This window comes from Pyrgilauda ruficollis, unplaced genomic scaffold, assembly GCF_017590135.1.
Source record: "Pyrgilauda ruficollis isolate IOZ18807 unplaced genomic scaffold, ASM1759013v1 scaffold6, whole genome shotgun sequence".
Lineage (NCBI taxonomy): Eukaryota > Metazoa > Chordata > Aves > Passeriformes > Passeridae > Pyrgilauda > Pyrgilauda ruficollis.
The window spans coordinates 8,729,696-8,752,052 of record NW_024527710.1 but is presented as its reverse complement, the minus strand read 5'-3'; the positions used below and the strand labels follow the sequence as shown (position 1 = coordinate 8,752,052).

At 42.3% G+C, this 22,357-nt stretch overlaps 1 protein-coding gene across 1 annotated transcript in view; it reads right to left on the bottom strand.

Annotated features, from left to right (window-relative positions):
- The window catches only part of PTPRF (protein tyrosine phosphatase receptor type F), a 376,714-nt gene extending 354,700 nt beyond the window's left edge, over positions 1-22,014 (bottom strand). The window contains exon 1 of the mRNA XM_041483344.1: positions 21,934-22,014. The gene's annotated coding sequence lies outside the window, so the exon portion shown is untranslated. The remainder of the gene's footprint in view (positions 1-21,933) is intronic.
- Between the last annotated feature and the right edge of the window lie 343 nt (positions 22,015-22,357).

Sequence of the window (22,357 nt, the reverse complement as noted above, 5' to 3'; positions counted from 1 at the left end):
CCTCAACTTCACAGAAAAAAACCACAAGGAAATTATATAAGGAAGTCAATTCGACTTCTCAAAAAATAATAGTTTTATTAAGATAGGAGAAAACAAGCCCCTGAGACTCCTCAAAGATTATTATTCTTCTCTCAACCAAAATGAGAAATGGGGCTGATGGAATATGTGCAAAATCTGACGCAGCCCATCACTTTTATAGAGAATTGTAGTTCATAGCAAGCACAGAGTGGAAAATATATGCTTGGATGTCAGTAAACCACTTGACTGTATCATATTATACAGTTTCAAAATTATTTAAGAAACCAGTTTTGATGTGGACAGAACATCGTACTAAAAAAAAAAACAAACTTCAAAAGAAAATGAAAATCATATACCGAAACTTTGAAAGCATCTCTCAAGGATGCAAGGAATTTTCTAACACATTCTCCTAAAAATCTTAGTTAATCATGCAGAACAGGAGTAAAAAGTGTGTTCTTGAAATCTGTGGATGATACTAAATTTAGGAGCTGCAAGCCCCAGCGAGGACAGAGAAAGTTGAGAAGCAGGCAATTAAAAATAAGGTTCTCCTTGGGAAAGTGCAGCGAAGACATCCAACAGGAAAATAATCTGAAAGAAATATTCAGTGGGAGTGACAAACTGAGGAGCCAAGAAATTCTTACAAGGTTTGCAGTGTGATCTGGTAGCAAAAAAGATTAATGAAACCTTGGCTGCACATGCAAAAAAAAAAAAAAAAGCCACATCAAGCAAAAGGGATGCAGCAGCTAAATATGCCCACTTTGGGTAGCAAGCAACATAATCAGACAAGTCTGCAGTAATAAAATGAATGCAAATACCACTGGGATAAGACAAGCCTTATTTAGACTAGTATGTGGTAGTACAAGGACATGTTTAAAAAGGAAAACAGGGGTTAGTGTCTGAAAGCTTTCTTCTAACAGCCCTTTCTAAAGCCCCAATATTACAGGCAGACTCACAAGGGAGACTTAAATGACCACTTAAGAAGACTTCACTCCCACAAATGAGATTAGTAGCAGAAAGATGAAAATGTGCTTAAGGGTCTCCCACAGAAAATACCAAGAGCTTGTTCTGCAAACACCTCTGCACAGACCTGGAAAGGTTAGAATATATAGGTAGTGCAAAGCAACTCTATACTGGGCCAGAAAATGAGTCCAGGTGGCTCTCAAGTTGGCTGAAGGTCATTAATTTCTCAGCATATGATTAGGTAAATATTTGTTTTCTTCCAAGCACAACTTTCATAACATAACAATATCAAAGAAGAGGAAGGTAAACCTCCTTTTGTTTGCAGAAGACATGAGCAGCAAACACATACACAGTATTAAAATCTTTTTTCTTTTTCTGACAACTGCTTTATCTTAACACAGCATGTATTTCTAGATTTCCTTAAAAAAAACCAAAGCAACAGGAGCACAGTGGCACTGCACGTCCCTCACCACTGGGACAGAGGCTGAAAAAACACCAGGCAAAAAACTCCATTCCTCCTACAGTGTCAAGGATCAGCCTTCTCCATGCAAAATCCACATACTTTCCTTGAACAGTGATATATATCAATAAACATGCCAAACAACTGGTCAAAACAGAAGAATTTAGTACAGGCATAGAATTTAGTACCACCCCAGCATTTAGTACAGGCACGTCACAAGACTTTGACTACCTAGTTATAAATCTCACAGGGCAAGAGCTCTAGTTTTCTTTCACTGCTGCAGCATACAAACTTCAATCAAGTGTTTTAAAGAAAAAATGAAATGTAACTAAAGCTGAGTCGCAGCATCTGCTTTGTTTTCCCATTCCTTTTCACAGTGCTCGACTAGCCCAGCCATGTACAGCCAGCCCGTCTCCCCACAGCACAGATCACTTTATGAGCATGCATTATTCAGAGAACACTGCAAGTGCATTTAACTCTGAGATTTTAGAATTCACAAACACTACAACTTTTAAACAACTTTACATCAACAAGTGATGTTTATTGAACACTCCTCATGCAACACAGGGGTTGTGCCATCGGTTTGGCACAGACAGTGCTGCAGTCCTGCATTCTTATAGCTGGTGCTTTTCTCAAATACAAGATGGTTTTCGGGTTACTTCTGCCCAGAGAGACAAGGAACGAACATAAGGGTGGCAACATTGCCACATATATTCCAATTTTCACTGAGAATTTTTTGGATGCTAGTTCTAAATATATTATTTTGAACTGCGAATTAGACTAAATATTTTAAAGAAATACATATTCTCCCCAGCAATTCACCCATTTAAAGACCAATTTGCTGCTCTGCAATCACAAAAATGGCATTTTTTTTTTAATGAAACTTTTCAATAGCTGCAGGTAAATTAAATCTGTACAACTCCATTTCATCATTTGAGGACAAAGGACACTAATTATCTGACACATGGGCTTTCAAGATGGACATAACAATGCATCAATCACAGGACTTCAAGTCCTGTGTTTTCTTCTGCCCTTTCTATTCAATCACCACTTGCTCCAACAGTTTCTGTCAGGGTAACTGCAACCTCAGTTCTGCCTGGCACACTGAGTTTTTGCCATCACATTTCCCAAGGTTAAACTTCAAGGTTTAGAAACAGTTTTTTCCTCTGAGATGACCTTCAGCAACTGCCCCAGTTCTGAGAAATGAATGAAGTGTTCCCAAAACAAAGTAAATTTTATTAGTAACCTGTAGCTAAAAAGAACACATAGGTATCTGACCTGCTTTAGGGACAGAGACTGCTAAAAATACTCCTGCCTGGGCAAGACTTTTGGGCAGACTTTTGGAACCGCAGTAATTGGGTAATTCCTTCTGGATTACCTATATACAAGATTTCTGCTTACCATTTAACATATTTTGGTTCAATGGCATAAAACCATCAAATAAGGTAGCACAGGATATAGGATTGGTTTTAAGGGATCTGACCTGTGTCCACAGAAGTCAGTGGTAATCTCTGCACCAACTCAGCAGAAATCACAGCAGAAGCCAATATTAATCTAAATATTAAAATCCATTACAGTTATACCTACAGATAAAAAGCCAATCAAATAGTTGACACAGTCTGTCAGCTTCCCACAGGAAGGTTATGTCCTCCAACTCATCTTTACTTACACAGCAGTCTACAAAGTACACTTTGCTGATCTCACAGAGGTGCACAAGATGTCCAGCCTCAGAGGATGCTACAAGCAAGGCAGGATCCACCTTGAAGCCCACCCAGCCACCACCAAACTGTTACTGAGGCATTGCAGGGCTTGGGGGAAGATGCAGGAACCTCCAACAGAGGTTCAGTTCAGTTTAAGCTTCATCCTAGTGTTTTAACAGAGATTGCTCAAACAAAAGAAAGTCAAGTACAGCCTTCAAATGTTATCGCAAATCCCAGTACCTGTATAAATATCTAACCTTCTGAACTTCAAAAAATGACTTCTCATGCAAGTGCCTGCTATGGTCTTCCTGAACACATCACAAGAAAGATTTTCATCTCACCCATCTTGAACTGACCAATCTCCAAGTGTTTCAGATTTCCTTTTTATCTAACTGACAACTCAAGAATGCTCTGCTGACCTAGATTCCCTAAATAATTTATTACATTCTAGACTTTTTATGCCCCTTCTGATTTGTCTTTTTTTGATCCAAGAGTTCAGCTTCCCTTTATGTGAAACCTTCCCGGGCACAGATGATCACTGTCCACCTTTCCAACAACTCTTTTAATTCCTGTTGCAAAGTTCCTACATAAAATTCAAATAGCACCTTATTATTTACTTAGAGACTTTTACTGGAGATTGAGATCTGAATAACTTCTGTTTCAACCAAAGCATTTTGGCAAATTTGGAGGTATAACAAATAACATTTTTATTACTTTAAAAATAAGTAACATTGATTGAACTACACTGAGTCAGTCTTCTGTATTGATAAGATCAAAAAAATATACTGGGAGCAGTTTCCTATAAATTAAAATATTTCACATGGCTTTAGACATTGCTTGTATTGTTGTCTGCAACACATTTACAAGCATTTCAAGCACTATAAATATTTTGCTACATATTAGGAATAACTCACATGCTGTTTTCCGAGCTAAAATAAAGAAATAGACAACTGAGTAATGTTTCTCTTTCCACAGCATTCTTTGCAGCAAATCATTGGCAGCTACAAACGGTCAGGACTGAGCAATACAGGTGGAAAGTGGCAGCCGTGAAATCCCATGTCAAGCACTACAGCTGCAACTCCCTGGAGCACAGAAAAGAGCAAACCTGTTGAAGAACTGGTGAGTGAGAATGGAACTGTCAACCCAAGGTACCAGAGCTCTGTGCACCAGGACAGCTAGCCTTGAGGCTCACCCACAGGGTCTGGTTGCCTGGCCAAGCAAAGCCCTCCTGAGACCCCAGAGAGTGTGCCCTGTAGCACAAGGTGCACAAATGAAAGCAGGTTGATTACCCTGTTCCAACAAAAGTCAGGCCTGGCCTCAAGGTGAGAGAGGCTTGGGACACGGATCTGTAAAAAAGACTGCCTCTCCTGTAGGTGTAGAGCTCTCCCAGGCTCACAGCTAAGGAGCTTGCTGCCTGAGCCCAAAATCTCCATGAGGTGGGCCAGAGCACAATGCTTCAGAGACACAGCACAAGGAAAGTCACACCCCACCAGCAGGAACAGGAAAGTGCCTTTAACCATATCCAGTGGGAACTGAGGACAATGGACAGGGCACAGACCCACGTAAGATTCCTGGCAGGCTGATAACCACCACCAGGCAAACTGTCACCAAGCTCAAGGAAATGGCACTTTCTTCCTTGCACCCAGGAAAAATGGAACTGAAGACCGTTAAACATGTTTGGACAACATCCAAAAAACACAATGATCCTAAAAGAACAAAGATCTCATCAGATCTCTGTTCAAATCTGCCCTCAATAAAATGCTGTTAAAGGCTTGGATTTAATTATTATTTCTGGCAGTGCACCAAGGAGTAAAATAAAGAGGTCTATCAGGCAATGTGGAAGAAGTTACTGTATTGCAAATCACTCAACACACACCAGTTCCTGAGATGATGAAACAACCCAGTAGAAATCTCAGGCTGAAATCAAGCTGAGGACCCAAAACTGGTGACTAAGCACACTATGACTCCAGGCCATATTCCCTGCAAAAAAAGTGGCTGTGGGAGAAATTTAGGGAGCAATTTTCCCTCAAAAGAAATGGTTGTCAGAGTCACAGAACAACCCACTCCCTTCACTAAACAGTGCAAAATTTGAAAGCTTTTGTGACTATGATCAAAATAATTCAAAAAAGATGTGCATCAAGATGTTTTTATTTTCCACCACTCTAAACGCCTTTCCATTTATGTTTTACCTACCTTAATATCCACAATCCTAACACATACAGCCCAAAAGAAAAACAAAATGGGCTACTTTTCTATAGGTATTATCTACCACCACTCCTGCCTATATTCATATTGATGCTTCCACAATCCATCATGAAAGTTATATACCTTTCTCCCATAATAGAGCATTTTCCTCCATGAACTACACGCTAATGGAATTAACCTTTAAAGAAGGAATTAGATTAAGATTTCAAGCAACATTTCAGCCAGGATTTTAAAAGCTAGGCCACCAGAAAAAAAAAGTTGAGGAAAATAAGTGCATTATTTAATAGCATCACCTCAGAAGGAGTTTTACTGCATAACTGTACTGAATTGAGAAGCTATTAGTGATCTTCAGCTAGTTAGACACACTGAATTACCACTGCTTTAAAAATGAATTGTAGAGCTTTCTAAAAAATATAAAATCTAAGTTGGTGAGAATCTAAAACACTATAGAGGTGTTGAAAAGCAGGCCACAGATATGCCTATTTACACAGCCTTGCAAAAGCAGGGAAATTTTCTAGTCCTGTATAAAGTACTGCTGACCTGCCTCTACCAAAATGATAATGGAAAAAAAAGTCTACATGACATTTTGCTGGCCTGTCCATGAAAGAAAAATTATTTTGACATGTAGCACTAGATAGAAGCAGTAGAGCAAATCTCTTTTGGAATAAGTAATGTAGAACAATCTAACTAGAAAGATGAAGATATTTGCAGAATAGTGGGAAGTTATTAATATTGTAATATATTTTTAAAAAGTAAATACATTTTTCCATCGATCTCAACTGTTAGTTCTCTCAGAAGAATTCAAACACAAATCTTTATCCTACATCGTTACTGCTCATAGGTGTCTGTGACATTCACAAGGTAACTCCCTTCAGCAGATCTCTTTCATTTTGGATAGTAGCCTTTCTTTGCTACTTATCCCATGAAATAAAAAGTCCTGAAGATTACAGCCTTTTTTTTTTTTTTTGGGGGGGGGGGGGCGTTCTGATGTGAAAAGGATGAGGCATAAGGCATGATACATCTGTTTTTAAAACACATGGGCACATCTGCAAACAATGCTCTTTTGCACACATTAATAATGTGTTAAGACCTTGATCAGCGTTTTGTACACAAAATCACTCCTTCCAACAGGACAGGAAAGAATCCACTTTCACAGAAGCAGAACAACTAGCTTAGTGCTATTCCCTGGGCAAGCCCCATCTCCACACTGTCACCTGCAGACACTAAGGAAGAAGCTCTGCTCCAGATCTAATTCCCACCACCTTCCCTTTTTCAAGTTGTTTTTGGGAAACTTCCTCAGTGCAAAAGTGAGTAAATAACTTCTGCCTACCTGCACACTTTGGTGGGCTCTCTTCTCTCCAGAGCACCCCAAGGTTCCAGGGTAACAACCCTTTTTATGTGCTCTGGAGAGGAAAAAGCAATGCAGTCACCACCACACTGTGGGAGGCAGATCCACCCTTCCATCAGCAGCAGTCTGGTTCTGCAAGGGAGGTTACCACCTCTGCAGAAAGGACTGCTCATGCCTGTTTGGGCACTGCTGCCATCATCCATACTGGCATGGAGCCCTACTCAAGCACCATTTGTGATCCACTTAAGCTTGCTGAAAATTTGAAGGGCTGCAACAGAATTTGATAGTTTTGTCTTATTGGGCTGTAGCCTTCCACAAGTCAGCACAATCATGGGAAGACTGTGCATCTGGGAGATGGGTGGGCTGTGCCACATACAAATTATCTCATGGCTTACTGATGGTAAAAAGGAAAATATCTTGCTGCCTTCTCCGGGGCTGTACAGTCCCACCCCCTTCAGCATTTACTGCACCTCTGAACTGCTTTAATCCACTAACCAGCAGAAAGCTATTAAGCTCTTCCCCCTGAAGTTAATTTTTTGCTGCTTCAGTGAAATGGCACCGACACCAAAATAGCATAAAGTAAGCCACAGCAACTGGGAGCGCAAATGGGAAAGCAGCAACTCCCCCTTCTTGCGTTCAGCTTTTGCCAGCTGCAGCTTAACTATTTATTGCTATTGCCCAAGAAAATAAGTTCCACAGTAAAGGATTTACTGCAGAGGGCTTGCCCTGTGTTAAGCAAACTGAGGACACAAAGTTCATGGAGTTCATGGCAAAGCACAGGACACAAACATAAAGATGTACTGAGTCACACTACAAGCCCTGTTAGCCCAGTACCTGTCTCCAACACATCCTCTAAGCACAGCGCTGGAGAAGAGCAAGAACAGGATGAGTACATCTGCACTTCCCCCCAAGCACATCTGTGGCCTTCAAGACTTTCACTGGAAGAGATTTACTTAGACTCGCACTTGTCTACCAGGTCCCCAGAAGACCATTCCCAGGAGCTCTCCAGGCTTACTTCCTGAAGAACATGTAGAATGTTCTAGGTGCATGAAGAATGACTTTCTCCTGTCAGGATGAACTTGACTCATTCAAAGTTTGTCTGACTTTTTCTTGGCTCTTACACACTGAATGAAGCAGACAAAATAGCCAAACTCTCTTCAAGCCAGTCACAATTTCATGAACCTCTGTGACATCATTCCTCAACCATACTTTCCCAGTCACATGGAATATCTGTCACATGGAAGCCATTCCAGGTCGCTTTTCCCCGCAGCTCCTCTAGCTGCCCTATATCTTGATATGAAAGGGAGATTAAATACGATCTAATGCATGGACAAACCATAGATTTAGACAAAGCATAATAATGTTCTGTATCTTATTCTTTATTTTTTTCATAGCATTTCATAGGACTTGATATGCTCTCTCTAATCACTCCTAAGCACAGAGCTGATGACTTGACAGAAGTACCATGGGTCTCAAGACCCCATGAGCAGTGACAGTTAACCTGGAGTCCATTGCTTTGTACAAGAAGTTCAGACAATTTCCTGCTACCAGTGCAAATCATTTCACATTTATCTATACCAAATGCAGATATCTCATTATCTCATACTTTACTTTTGAGCAGTATCAGGAACCTAAAAAATAAATGTCATTCATTCTTTGAGTTAAAATCTCCAAGTTATACAAATCACTGAAAACAAGACAGCAATAAAAAGAAACCTACTTGGGACAAAAAGCTGCTGAAGCACTCAACTGCAGTAAGCATGCAGGACAGAGAAATCCTACAAATGGGACTGCACATGTAACAAGGGGTTCCTTTAGGCTTTGATCTGCTAGTTATTTGAAACCACACAATGGCTGAATGAAAAAGGTACAAGATCCCAAAGGAATCAGATTCCCTGCTTCTCTGCAGAAAGCTTCTAAAGTTCCCTTTTTATAACCACCTTCACCAAAATAAATAAATCACTTCTGAGTTAAAAAAAGTAAACCAAGGCATTTCCACACAATTCCTTTCATGTCTTTCCACTGCCTCATCTAGAGTCACATGCTCAGTCCTGACCTTTCCAGATTCTCCTCTCTGCCTCACCACACTTATTCAGACTATCAAATTCATTTAGTGAAACCATCCTATCCTTTCACACTTGACTCTTTTCACAGACAAGCAGTTCATTTTCATGCAGACCCACTTTTAACTTCAAAAGGTTGCTTTGTATCCCAGCTTCTGATGTCCCTTGTTTAAAACACTTTCAAATAAGGAACTGAAATGCGTTGTAGCTGGGAACTCTCAGCTGCGTCTCTGTCCCTCCTCAAAAAAGAAAAAAATCCACTATTAAACAAAGTGAGAGGCCACGCATCCACAGGATTTCTGTAACTTGTCAGTAGCTCTCACAGTTCACCCATGCACATCCAAGGTCACGGCCAAAGCTCAGAAAACCGAGCCCTGTGGTGGGCCTGGATCAGTCTCCTGGAGTTACCTTCACAGTGACACTTGCTTTACCCTTAGGCCTCCTGTGAAGTCATTCATTTCCCCGTATCTGTAGCTGGTTAGAAGGAGCCAACCCTTCTAAGCAGTGTCAGAAGGCAGCAACAACCTGACAGAGACGTGGCGTCATCCCCTCCCACCAAGGCAAGGGCACAAACCCGTACCGCACCATTAGTGGAGAAAGCCTCTCTGCAAACACATTTGTTACTCGTGCCAGCGCACACAAAAAACCGCACTGAAAAACTGAGCTGTGCAAGTTATTTCATACCAGGCCAAACAATTCTGCTTTCCTTTCCGATGCTCAGAGGACTGCATTGCCCCAGGCGGGCGCTGCCCCTTTCTAATAGCAGCACCCAACACCCTCCACACAGCTGACAGCAAACCATGAACACTTTGGTCCATAAAAAGCACTTTTTACCCATTCAGAGATGCTTCGGCAATCACGCAAAAACAATTTAATTAACAAGATTATATGCAAACTCATAAAGCAATTAGGTGAAAAGACGGGGCAGAAACTTTGCCAAACTTACACCTTTTAAGCACACCTAGAAACTACATTTGTATCACAGCAAACTATCATAAAAACTAATGCAGTGGCTCTATTAATCAAAGCATTTTTCACTTTGAGACCAAAAATACAGGAGAATACTTGTTCATAGCTCATTTCAGAACCATTTTCCATTTAAAATATTTATAACTCAGTAATTTCAGGTGAGAAAACCATACTGAAAAGAGCAGTACATTACACTACATTTCTCATTAATTTCCCTGTAAAACATTTGAGTCTCCAAAAATCTGACTTTTAAGTTAATTATGCACAATTTGGACACTCCAAAGTCAGGAATTCAGAGCTGTATCCCATCTAGTCACTCACAAAACCTTTATAATGAAAACACACTATAATCATACTCTTTTCTTGCTAGAACAGACAAAAAGGCACTATCGTAATTTTCAAAACCACATCTGAATCCCAATGGGGTCTGTTTGGGTTTTTTTGTACTAGGTTTTTCTCCCATAAAATTTACTAGACATGTTTCTATCAGAACACCTTCAGCAATGCATCCAAAAATGCACTGAGTTAAAAGGCAGCAGCTGTTTCCTGCTTACTTTCCTCAGATTTTAAGTACAGGAATTTTACCTAGCTCTAATACAGAGAATTACCACAGATCTTTAGAAAAAGGGGAAGACTGAGCACTTCAGCATAAATATCTTCTCCCATCCCCCTGTATCTAAATGGAAACACAACCATTAAAAGCGTCACTGATTTTAAATAAATTTTACTTTCCTACATTAGACACTGCATCAAAACCACAGCAGTTAAAAAGTCAAACAATTTTCCAGCTGGCTGCTACATACATTGAAAAACAAGACCAGTTCAAGATAGTAACACGTCCTTTGTATTAAAATACCGGTCAAGCTGCTGACAAGGAGACAAATGAGTTTTTAAACCATTAGTATACACTCACATAAAATTAAAAACAGTTCCATGGAAAGAAATTTGGATAACCGTGATATGCCTCTTCCAGCACAATACTTCCCTCTGATTTTTTGAGAAGTTATTAAAATTGGACTAGCTCAGCTTGCTGGAAATTCGTTTATCCATTATTACAATATACAGTTAATGCAGGAGATTAGATTAGGTTTTGACAAGTCTTTTACACTTCTCAGGGCAGCACTGCTATTTCTGCCTAAGTTGGTAACTTTATCTACCAGCTAACCTTTATGGTGCCGACAATGCGCAATTAACAATTTTTCCCCTTGCCCCTGATTCCCGTCCCACTGCAGATGATGCTGTGACACACAGTGACACACATCCCAGCTCCTCCTGGCAGCCTGGTCCAGCAGCAGCCCCAAAAGCACCCGCCGTGCCCCCACACATGGCTCCCTTTCAGGAGCTCACAAGACTTGGCAACGGCAGCAAAACAGAGCAGCCTCGAAATGGAGGAGGCCGTCACCTAATGAAACATGACTAACAGGACTGCTGACTGTCCAAATATTTAACTGCTCTCCAATGCTGCGGGTCGGATGGGTTAATCAAATAAACTTGCATATCCGGAGGGATTGCCCATTATTTGTGTTTTCTTTAAGTCCTTACCTGACTTTAGACCCTGAAAAACTACTATGCTGTGAGCTACTGTGAATATCTGCACATAAAACCTAACAAAGAGACACCAGAGCCCTCCATCACGAGCTGAAAATGTGGAGAAGTTCTTAAAAAAAAAATAAATAAAAGCAGTTTTGCTGAATAATATGACAACTCTCTTCAGCACACAAAAGCAGCACATGCTGATGGGAACTGACAACACCTACACTAGGTACCTGGAAATATAACCCATGTCACAGCACACAACTGCACTGCAAGTGGGACTCTAACACGTGTCTCCCAGACTTAACTATTAAAACTCATCAGAACAAAAATGGATGGACAAAGCAGATGCAAAGTATTTTCAGTGTATGACAATGGAAATTAAAATAAACCTAGGATTAAAATACAGCTTAGTTTCACTGATTTCTAATAGCATTTGTCTCCATTCAACAAGAATTTATGCACCATTTCAACCTGATAAGAATTTAATTTTAGGTAATAAAGCTTTACAAATTGAATTCAAAAGGGAAAAAAAAAAAAAAAAACCCCAAAAAAAACCCAGCATTTCCCAATTATTTCCAGAGTACCACAACTACAGACTTCAGCTGAAGGAAGAGAGAAAGCTGTCACTATAAAAGCAGAGCTGACATGTGACCTCTGGATACAGTGGCACTAGCAAGCAGCTATAATAAAAATCAATATTAATTCCACACACTTCTGTTTTGAAAATAAAGCAATGAAATTCCCTCACACCCACCTGCCAAAGGGACACAACTCAAACCAACTTTGTCAAAGAGGATGTTTAAAGTCTTTCTACGGGCATGTAATGGATTCCAAGACTGAACGTGCACTGAATGTTCAGTGAACCAAATAATTTTTTAATAGATTCCTTAGGGGAGTTTTTTTTATATTTTTAAATCACTCTAAGACCTTGGAATGTCAACCTGATTCAGAGGCAAAGAAAGGCTGTTCATGGCATGGGGTATTGTGTTTCTTCTGAGTTTTTCCTGAAAGAATATGTCATGTCTGTTATGTGTACTTAACATGTACTTTAGAAATGAAGACATTTCTACAAACCTTACACTTTTAAAATTTCTTTTGAAAGCATATACTAAGGAATTTTGAAGTTCCTCCCTGCAGAAATACTACACAGCAAGTATAGAAAGTTGATCTAACAGAAAGGTGGGAGGAACTGAAAGCTGGAATGAGGCAGCTCACCTCCTTCAGCCACAGCTGCAGAGTTAGCTGATAAACAGATTAACAAAACCATCAGGCCCATATATAAAAAACCCAAATGTAGTACAAATTGAATCAGTTTTCACATTTCAGATTAATGACCCTCCTCAGGCCCCTCAAACTAATGCCCACCTTAACAGCAAGGCCCCTATGACATGATCACAGACTCAGCACGAGAAGCAGCCATTCTCTGAAAGAGGGAATTTTTCCAGCTGTATGATTAAGTACGCAGGAAAACAAGACAAGGAGCCTCAAGCGCTGCCGTTGTTCGTGTGATTTCAGCAGGATTAGGCAGAGCACGATGGAGGAAAAGCCTCAGACAATGAGTCCTTTCATACACCAGAAACAAAAACTACTGTTAATCACACCCACAATTCAGTTTCTTCCACTAATTCCTAATCAGACATCAACAAATAAAGCAAAACACTTATTCTTGTTTGAATTCTATGAAATAAAAACAAATGAAAGGAAGTGATCAGCCCGTGCTGTAAAAATGTCATTGCCTCTCCACCTCCTGATGGACGGGGAGCTGAGACAGGCATGAATGGACAGGAAAGAAGCTTTTCCATAAAGCCCGTCCATAGAGAAGTCCAGAGTAGAAGAGTGCTGCATTAACAAGCAGAAGAAACTTCAAAAACCAAGAAACAAACTCAGTCAAAACCCTCCTCTACATAAAAAAAGACCCTGCACCACAGTCATCAGAAAAAAACATCTGGTACACCACTTTGATTTTCTACATTAGTCACTGGACAGAAACAAAGCATCTTTTTTCCAAAAGCAGCAAATAATTACAAATTCACTTCTACACATAACCTATCATTTATCACCTCATCAGCGACTGCTTGAGCCTGACAGAATTAAAGACTCAAGTCAGGCGTTTCCATTAAAAGCAATAATTACATCGTTACTACAATATACTATAAAAATATAAACAAATCTGCCTGGCACTATTTTTATACACTCATTGAAATATCACTAGACTCTCAACAGGCATCATTATAATAATAATTAAAAAAAAACCAAACAAACAAAAAACAACACCACCAAAAAAAAACACTTCCACCAAAGTATAGCTAATTCCAATTTAAAACTTTACCTACAGGCAAAAATACATAAATTATTAGCACTATAGTGTTTATTTTAATTACACTGTGCAACAAAAATCCAAGAGCCTGATAACTCCCTTCAGATACTAAGAAAGCCAATATTCCAGAGTTTATATTCCACTTATAACCTACACAGTTATGTTAGCCCATCCTATCACTCAAATGCCAAAGCCAGAATATCTGCATTTCTTGCTGCTTCTAAACCAACACAGAAGTATCAGCTCAAAGAAAAAGATGGGGAAAAAACAAAAAAAAAGGCGAAACAGGAGGTCAGGAGATCCCTCACCTGCTCCTTGTAGACAACATTTAAGAGCATCAAAAATTCACTGGTCTTCAAAGCTCAACTCTTCAAAGTTTAATAGGGGAAAAAAATACATCTCTTTAATTCAAGCTTACATTTACAAATGCTTTCCAGCAATGTAACTGCTTTGTAATGTGTTCTTTAACACTGTACAACTCACAGTGCCTGCCCTGAACACTCAATGATCTAAGCAAACAAAACAATTCACGATTTCTAGCATGCTGAAGACGTTTTTTGTCACTGCAGTCAAGTTGCTGATCCCAGCAACTCTGTGCAACTCATTTTAAAACAAACATCTGCCCATCTACCTTGATGGTTCCGGCCAGTGAAGAAGCCTTTGATCACTCTTCAGCAGAACACTGCTGTGTCCTAGAGGACGCCCATCTCCCTGACTGCAGGATGGGGATCACTAGAAGAGCGTGACAGCCGGTTGCCACACAACGCTTCAGAACTCTTCCTTTTTATAATTAATTATGCTCCTTATTTCTTCCACAGGCATAAGAAAGAGACTAGCACAGAGGTAAGTTGTAGCAGCACGCTTTATTATTACCTTGTTTACAAAGAAGCTGCTTCAGGTAAGAGCTGTGGCAGGAGCAAGCTCAGTTCCGGGCAGTGTCAGCCTGCTCCCAGAGAGCTGCTGGGGTTCCATCGTGGGGGTGCACACGCTGCACCTTCTGTGGATTTCTCCTGGGCTCAGGTGAGAGGTGCCCCTGGACACCACAGCTTTGGCCAAACACCTGGCCAGCAAGGGAAATCAGCGGCACAGAAAGCAAAGCAAAGCCAGATGGAAATACCACCATGCCAAGGTCAGCACCAGCGTGGGGGCAACGAGAGCCCACACTCGCTTCAGTCTCATCCAAAATCCAGCTGCGAGTGAGAGACTTACACTTTGCACCCACCCAAAAACAGCTGCTGAAATCATGGCCATGCTACAGGCTTCTGCAAGCTCTCCCTGTCTTGGCCTGGCTGACGGAAGTAGGATCCAGCACTTACTGATCTGTGTTAAAATGAGCCCTCCGCAATGGGACAGACCCCAGGAAATCAGGCTGACAGCCTATTCTAAAATATTTGTTTTCTTTTTTGAGTCAAAAGAGTACATTACCTTAACCAAAAGCATATAGTTTTACAGGATCCAGAGACATAGTAGAATCCATAAAAAACTCAAACCAACAAGAGTTGCTAGCCAGACTCCCATCTCACAAGTATACTAAAGGAGAAAAACTTTCCTGCAAAAGTTTATAATCCTACCTCTGTGCCAAGAGGCAGAATTGAAGCAGTAACACCATAAAATCTGCTGAAATACTTGTGTCCCCAAGTGTAACTCTTCAAATCTGCATTTTATTAATGGGAAGCTACTCACAAACAAGGCTATAGGAAGGAGACGTTCAACAGCTAAAATTCATGTTCAAAAATATATGCTTCATCCTGAGGTTAAGTACAAGTTTATGAGTACTTTTTTTACCACATAACACAGGCGTTAGCATACACAGACTGTAAAGGAATTTTGGTGGTGCCAAAGTAGTCTCAACAAAACCACTGAGAATATATATTACAAAATTATTTCCACGCCTTCTAGTTCATAGGTTTAAGAGGCCAATTTTTTTTGTTTATGGCAATTATGTTTCATATTTCACTGAACTTTGACATGATAAATATATTATTGGATTTTCTGTGCATCTTCTAGTCAATTTGTGTAATCTTGCAAATTTTGTAGTACAAGTAGTTAAAATACAATGGACAGTACATTCATAAATTACAGATTTTTCCTTAAGGTAACAGAATTATTATTGATTCTGGAACAACTAAACCTTTGATCAAATTTGGTGAAACAAATGTTACTTAAGATATAAACAAACATAACTCCTCTGCATTTGAAGAAAACAGTTTGTAAAAAGGAAACAACTCCATCTAAAAACAAGGTCATCTTTTTCTCTTTTGTCCCCATCTCACATCTTTGAACTATAGAACACCTCAACATGTTCTTAACTCACTGTATCCAAAAGGCTTCTTTGCCACTTCTATGGTTATTCTTCAAGACAAAAGGTCAGAAGCACAGTATTTGCCAGGTAAAATATATGTATTTTTTTTTAAATATGGAGCCTGAGATCTAAACACTAGACTAGCCTTTTTCATGCTTCTCAGATGTAATTTATCCTCCTCATTAACCATCCTATGAAAATACATCTAGGGAGAAGAAAATCTAACACACTGATATAACAATTACCAAAACTCCTCCAGAAAAACAGATGCAGATCATCCCACTTCTTTACCTACTCAGAAAACTCTCTAGAAAAATGATGACTTTTCCAAAACACTGTAAGATCTAATTCTGTGAGGAAATCTAACAAAAGAATCAAGTACCATCCCATGAATAACTTCCTGCTCCTACAGAGAGAAAAGATATTGCAAAGCTCAAGTGGCCTGGCTGCCTTCAGCAGCAAGGATGACACATGAGAGAAGAATCCATACACAGGAGGGATAGAAAAGCAACCCTGCTCTATGGATCTCATAAAACAGAACAGATGTTATTCTTTGTATACACACATGCAATTCAGTGTTAAACAGCACTTGCAGGAGGAAGAAAAGAAAAATTTAAAAAAAAAAAAAAAAAAAAAAAAAGGAAGAGAGGCCTATGAAGCCAACAATAGATAATTCCTCACCATGGTCAAGCACCTGTATGCTTTGTTTGGTTTCGAGTGATGACCAGATTTCCAGCACTCCTTTTGAAAGAACAATGCCAACATGCCTGGCCTTCATGTTTTTCCTCCATTCAATTTCATGTGACAACTCCAAACTATAAAGTTCTTGTGCCAGCCTAAATAATTCCTCTTTCTCAGTAACGCTGGAACAAAGTACTTACCCACTTGCCAGCTGCAGCTGAAATTTTGTGCCAAGAAATAAATGTCTTTTGGACAGGTTGTAAACTGGAAGCCTCTATGCCTGCTAAAGGATGAGAATAAGAATGGGACCATCCTATTCCTTCTGAGATTAATGGTATTGCTCGATTTCAGCTACACAGTGGATTGCACTTGATTAAAGCATCCAAACAGAGATTCCTGGAAGTACAGTGCCCAGATATTAGTAGATACTTTTGTCAATTTTCATCTCAACCAGACTTTTTATAAACATTGCTTCCATCCTCTGCTCCAAAAACCCTAACTTATCTCTGTATTTCCAATCTTTAGAATTAAGTTCTCAGATAATAGAGTCCTTGAAGTAGCAAGACCTGTTTCACCCTTTTTTTCTGCTGAGGCTCAGGTGTATAAACATTGTGTGCACACTGACATTAAACAGCAAGTGCTCCAGCTTCCCCTACTTGGCCTCCTTCCACAGTCCCAGGAGACTTCGACCTTTCTACAGACAGCAAACACTTGCAGGCAGTGGTCACAAAGCTCTCATGATCAACATAAGACGAAGACCAAGGCGTCTTTCACACTGCCCAGAAAGACGATGATTAACAGAGAGCAGAAGGGACAGGCTTTGTGGCAGAATGGCTAAATTAGAAATTACAAGAAGAAATTGTGAATAGCTTAAAGTCTTCTATCTAGGGAAAAGACAATACTGGATTTCTCTTCCTCCTAGTGTTGAGCGGTTACTGGGTTTCTTAGTTTTGCAGGCTGGGACTCCCCGCACATTTCAGCAGGCGCCCCAGCATCCAGAGGTGATACATACATATACACACGAGACACAAAGTGCAGCAGCACACAACCCCGATACCCACACTTCACTCTTCCTTGTCCTTCTCCCAGCTCACCTGTACAGGCTTCCCAAGTACAGGATGTTACTGCCTGTTAACACGTTCTGGTTTTTTAGGGGGATCTTCAAAGCTCTGTGAAGCTTATCATAATGACAGTGTCAAAGACATGAATAAAACCTGTGTTGCTGCAGTGGAAAAGTGGCCTTTTCCAATTTAAGCTACAATCATGGGCCCCTTTCCCATGCTGACCATTATAACATTTTCATTTTGGCAGTGACCTGAATTTTATGTTTGCAAAAATGCTGCCAAACTGCCAGTTAAGAAATTCAATTAATATGAATATGTAAAGATGAACATGTATACTGCTAAAAAGCCAAGTACTCTCTACCATAGAAAACAAAAACAGAACCAACGTTAGTAAATGCACATAAACAAATGACAATGAGGTACATTAAAAGAAATATACGTCTCAAAATAAGCATCTGTACCACAAACTTCATTTTAATGTAAAAGTAGTTACATCTATCACTTTCACAAATAGAGCCAAGCAGTGCTTGTTCCCCTTGCTCATTAAAGCTCTACAACTGGTACCTCCTGTATGCCCACATGCACCATTTCATTAAGCTCATTTGACATTAGATGAAGAAAGAGTACAAGAAAATTGCATATTCCCTGCCTAAAGTAAACTTGTCATTTAAACCTTGTGTATAGATAGAATTTGATATAGCACTGGCGCAGTGAGTCATTCGTCAGTTTTAGAGTTTGTACGACAGTATTCTTACATACGTTTTGCAATACTTTCCAGTTCGCTACCACTCCATGTAATTACAAGTTTTCACTGGAAAGGAAGCATATATTTTGGGTTTGAACACTGCACTAAGAGCTGCAGAAACAACGCTTACTTTTATGGTCAGATTTTGAGCAGAAGTAAATCCACAGAAGGAACCCTCACATACTGTATGAAAGATGAAAGTCAAAGCATTGCTTTTGAAGGAGGGCAAGCAATGATGGAGAGCATCACAAATATTTCTCAATGAATTACTCCAAACATAAACATAAGCAAGTATCCTGTCAGTTTCCTTCACAAGCTGTTTCTTAGCTATGTAAGTTAAAACTGCATTCATTCAGAACACTATATAAAACAGCCAGTAGCTACTACAAGTGCTTTACTTGAAAACAATAGATGATTTCACGTCCTTCTGTACTAGGGCAAGATATCGCATTGAAAATTTTCCCTACTGTCTTACCTTCACCTCTTAAGTTGCAAAACAGACGTGAGTAATTTAACTCTCAACCGTGGTTTCTAAGAAGCACTAAAAAACCACTGAAACAGAAAGATCTGTCCTGATTAATACCACTAATAAGATCAGCTCACACTATCATGTGGTGGCATCCAGCTCACTCCAACACTTCACAGGAAAGTTTGCAATTCTAAAACACAGGCACAAGCCCCTGTTTTAATTTGCACACAGCCACAGGTTTATCATTCAGGTAAACTTCTTCAGTCTCTTAAAGCTGGTTATTATTAGTATTCCTTTCCACTATCTAAATTCACATCAAATGGATCTACTGAATTGTACATCTCCTGCTACCTGATAAAAAGCTGGAGAGAAAAAGCACCCTTTGGCCAATTAGAGTCACCTGGTTAAGATTCAACAACAGGCAGCAACAACTCGGGGTTTTTTTCCTCCCAACTGCATATACTATGACCTACAAGAAACATTTTCTGCTTAAAAGTAATGCTTAAATGGAGATCTATGGCTGAACATTATCACAAGGATTGCACTTACTTGACAGTCTGCTATTAGCCAACTCCATTATCGCTATTTGCAGTTTTTAAATGTACAGATTCAGAAGTAACTGTACAAAGCCTCCATTACAAGTGGATTTATGGAAAGCCACAGCAATAATCATCTTCATTAGGCATATCTTCCCACAGCCCTGCATTATGTGGACACAAAGAGGAAAACATTTCTTCTCCGTTACCCACAAGCTTAGGTCTTTCTCTTTATAGTCACAAGCTTTGACTGTCTTCTCTGCTTTTGCCAATGACAATTATTTCACATACTCAAAAGCAGAACTTAGTTTAAAAAAATAAAACTAAAAATACCTCCATACCTCTCCATCCACAAACAATATAAAACTTAGGACAGCTTCCACTTTGATTTTCCAGAAACTGACGCTTTCACGGACAACACGAATGACAATAAAATGTTGTCTGTGGCTTCTACTATTTTGCTAATGGCCCCGACCAGTATGCAGCCAAGAGGCATTCATGGACACCCACGTGCAAAGGAAAGGGCTGATGGGAATATTTGTAACTAAACTGAATATAAAAATCTCTTGATCTGAAGTTATGCGTTAATTTTTGGCCATAACTGTTTTAACCCCTTCACATACATGGATGTGTTGCATCCTATTTCAGAAGCTAGACATAGGCTAAGAAACTTGCATATCAAGATGGGTGGTTAACGGCAGAAACTGAGAACTTAAATAATTCAACACTGTCACCCACCACACACTGAGATCACAAACTTGCTGCTTTGCCACACAGATTTTACTCTTTGCTTTCGAAGTTCAGATTGCTGATCATGCGCTTCACAGTACGGATATCTATTACTCCTACGTCCTCAGTCTCACAGCAAACCACCACAGAAGAAATAATAAAATCAGGATTAAAGTACACTTGTTCCTTCCATAAAACCAACCTCGTGAGCCACGCATTTCCTGCATTATCATAATGAATGCAATGGACTTCATTTAAAAATCTGTTTTCAAAGCCAAACTGGCAGTCTTGGAACAATCACCCAGCAACCAAACATGTTGATAAGTCATTTGCAGCACAGGACCTTAGTAATTTTAAATTAAATTTGTCATTTCTCTAGCATTTACCTTGAAAAATGAACAAAGGTGGTTGGTTACAGAAGCAGCATAAGGAAACTCTATTTGCTTACTGTCCCTGCACAAGTTAGCTGCCTTTAGAGATCTCTAAACCAACAAATATTCAGCTGAAGGTTTGATTATCCAGTTATCGTCAGCCCAAATCACTTTTTACAGCTCAGTTCTAAACTTGACAAGAGAATATTGTATTTGATACTGACAATACGGCTTCATTTGGTTACATATGAAATAAACACGAAACTCCAAAACGCTTCAGAACAGCTGCCCCAGTCAGTCTCCTGGAAACAGACCACATCTTTCCCACACAAGAGGTTCGCGGGAACAGACCTTTAACAGCGCGGAAATACTTTCTTTCATTGAATTTAATTTACGCCAGCTATTGGAACTGCTTGAAGTTGGTTCTTAACAGTTTCTGGGTGCAGAAACCTCCGCGAAGGCAAACGCACCCGCCCACTGCCTTCGCCTCCCGCTCGCCCCGGGCTGCCTGCGCCCACCCCGCGCCGCTCCACGCGAGCCCGCCCGCCCCCCGGGGCGTCCCGCGGGGAGCACTGCCCACCCCACCACGGGCACCCCCGACCACGCAGCGGCACAACAGGTTGCGGAGGCGGCTGCGGGGCAGAAGGTGGCCCCGCGGAGGCTGCAACCGCACTCCCCAGGGAGAGCGAACGGGGGGAGACCGGGATGAACACCCCCACCCCCACGCCGCTCTGGGGAGCTGGCACCCCGGGAGCAGCGGCGGTGCTCCTGCCCGCTCCCGCCGGGGGCCCTTTGTTCTCGCCACCCAAGACGCCGCCGCCCGGCAGCCCCGCGCTCTCCCAGGCGGCGGCTCACCCCACCGGGGGGGAAAGGCGCGGTCTGCCGCCCCCCGCTGCAGCGCCCTCCCTCGCTCCCTCCTCCCACCGCAGGAACGGCCGGCGCCAGCCGCGGGAAACGCTTCGGGCCACTGCCGAGCGCCCCGCGCCTCGCACACGGCAGAGGCACCCCGCCCGGGACGCCCCGCCGCGGTCGGCGCTGCGCCCCGCGGGGCGCGACCCCTCTCCCCCGAGCCCACCGCCAGAAGTCCGCCCGCCGGGGCTGCCCCGAGCGCCGCAGCCCGCCCGGGAAGGTCACGCCGCGGCGGCAATCCCCGCGCCCCCGGCACCGCGGCGCCGGCAGGTGCCTGGCTGCGCCCCGCCGACCCGGGGAGGCTCCGCGGGGCGCAGCCGGTGGCCGCCGGAAAACCGCGTGGCGGCCCCAGCGGACGGCAGGGGGGCTCGGGTACCGCACGGAGGCCCCCGCGGGGCACCCGGGGCGGCGGCGGGGCCATCGCTCGGGGGCCGCGATCCGCGGGGCTCAACAGGCGGCGGAGTTTGGCGGCTCCCAGGGAGACGATCCCGCCGTGTCGGGAGCCGGACACGGGGCTGAGGAGGGAGAGGCGACGTAGCCGAACCACTTACCGGCGCTCCGGGGCTCCGCCGTCCGCATGCTGCCTCCGGGCGCCGCGCGAGAAGCCGCTCCGCACCCCGCCGGCAGCTCCGCTCCCTTCGCTCCCTCAGCCGCCGCCGCCGCGCGGGACCGCGCTCCGCGCGCGCCACCGCCAGCCCGGGCGGCCCGGTGGGGCGGGCGAGGGCGCGGCCGCGGCCCGGGGCGGGCGCTCTGGAGGCGCCGCCGGAAGGAGCCGGACTGGCAGCTGGGGGGCCCTCGCCGCTCTCCTCGGCCGGCTGCCGGGAGAAGGGGCTAGAGCCGCACCGTGCCTCGGAGCGGGCCCTTTGCCCAAGCCCGGTCCTTCCGCTCTTAACCCCCAGTCGCAGAGCGGGTCAGACCCGAGATGGCGGGGGTGGCCCCGGTAGGTGCGAGGAGCGGCGGACGGGTTGCGGAACG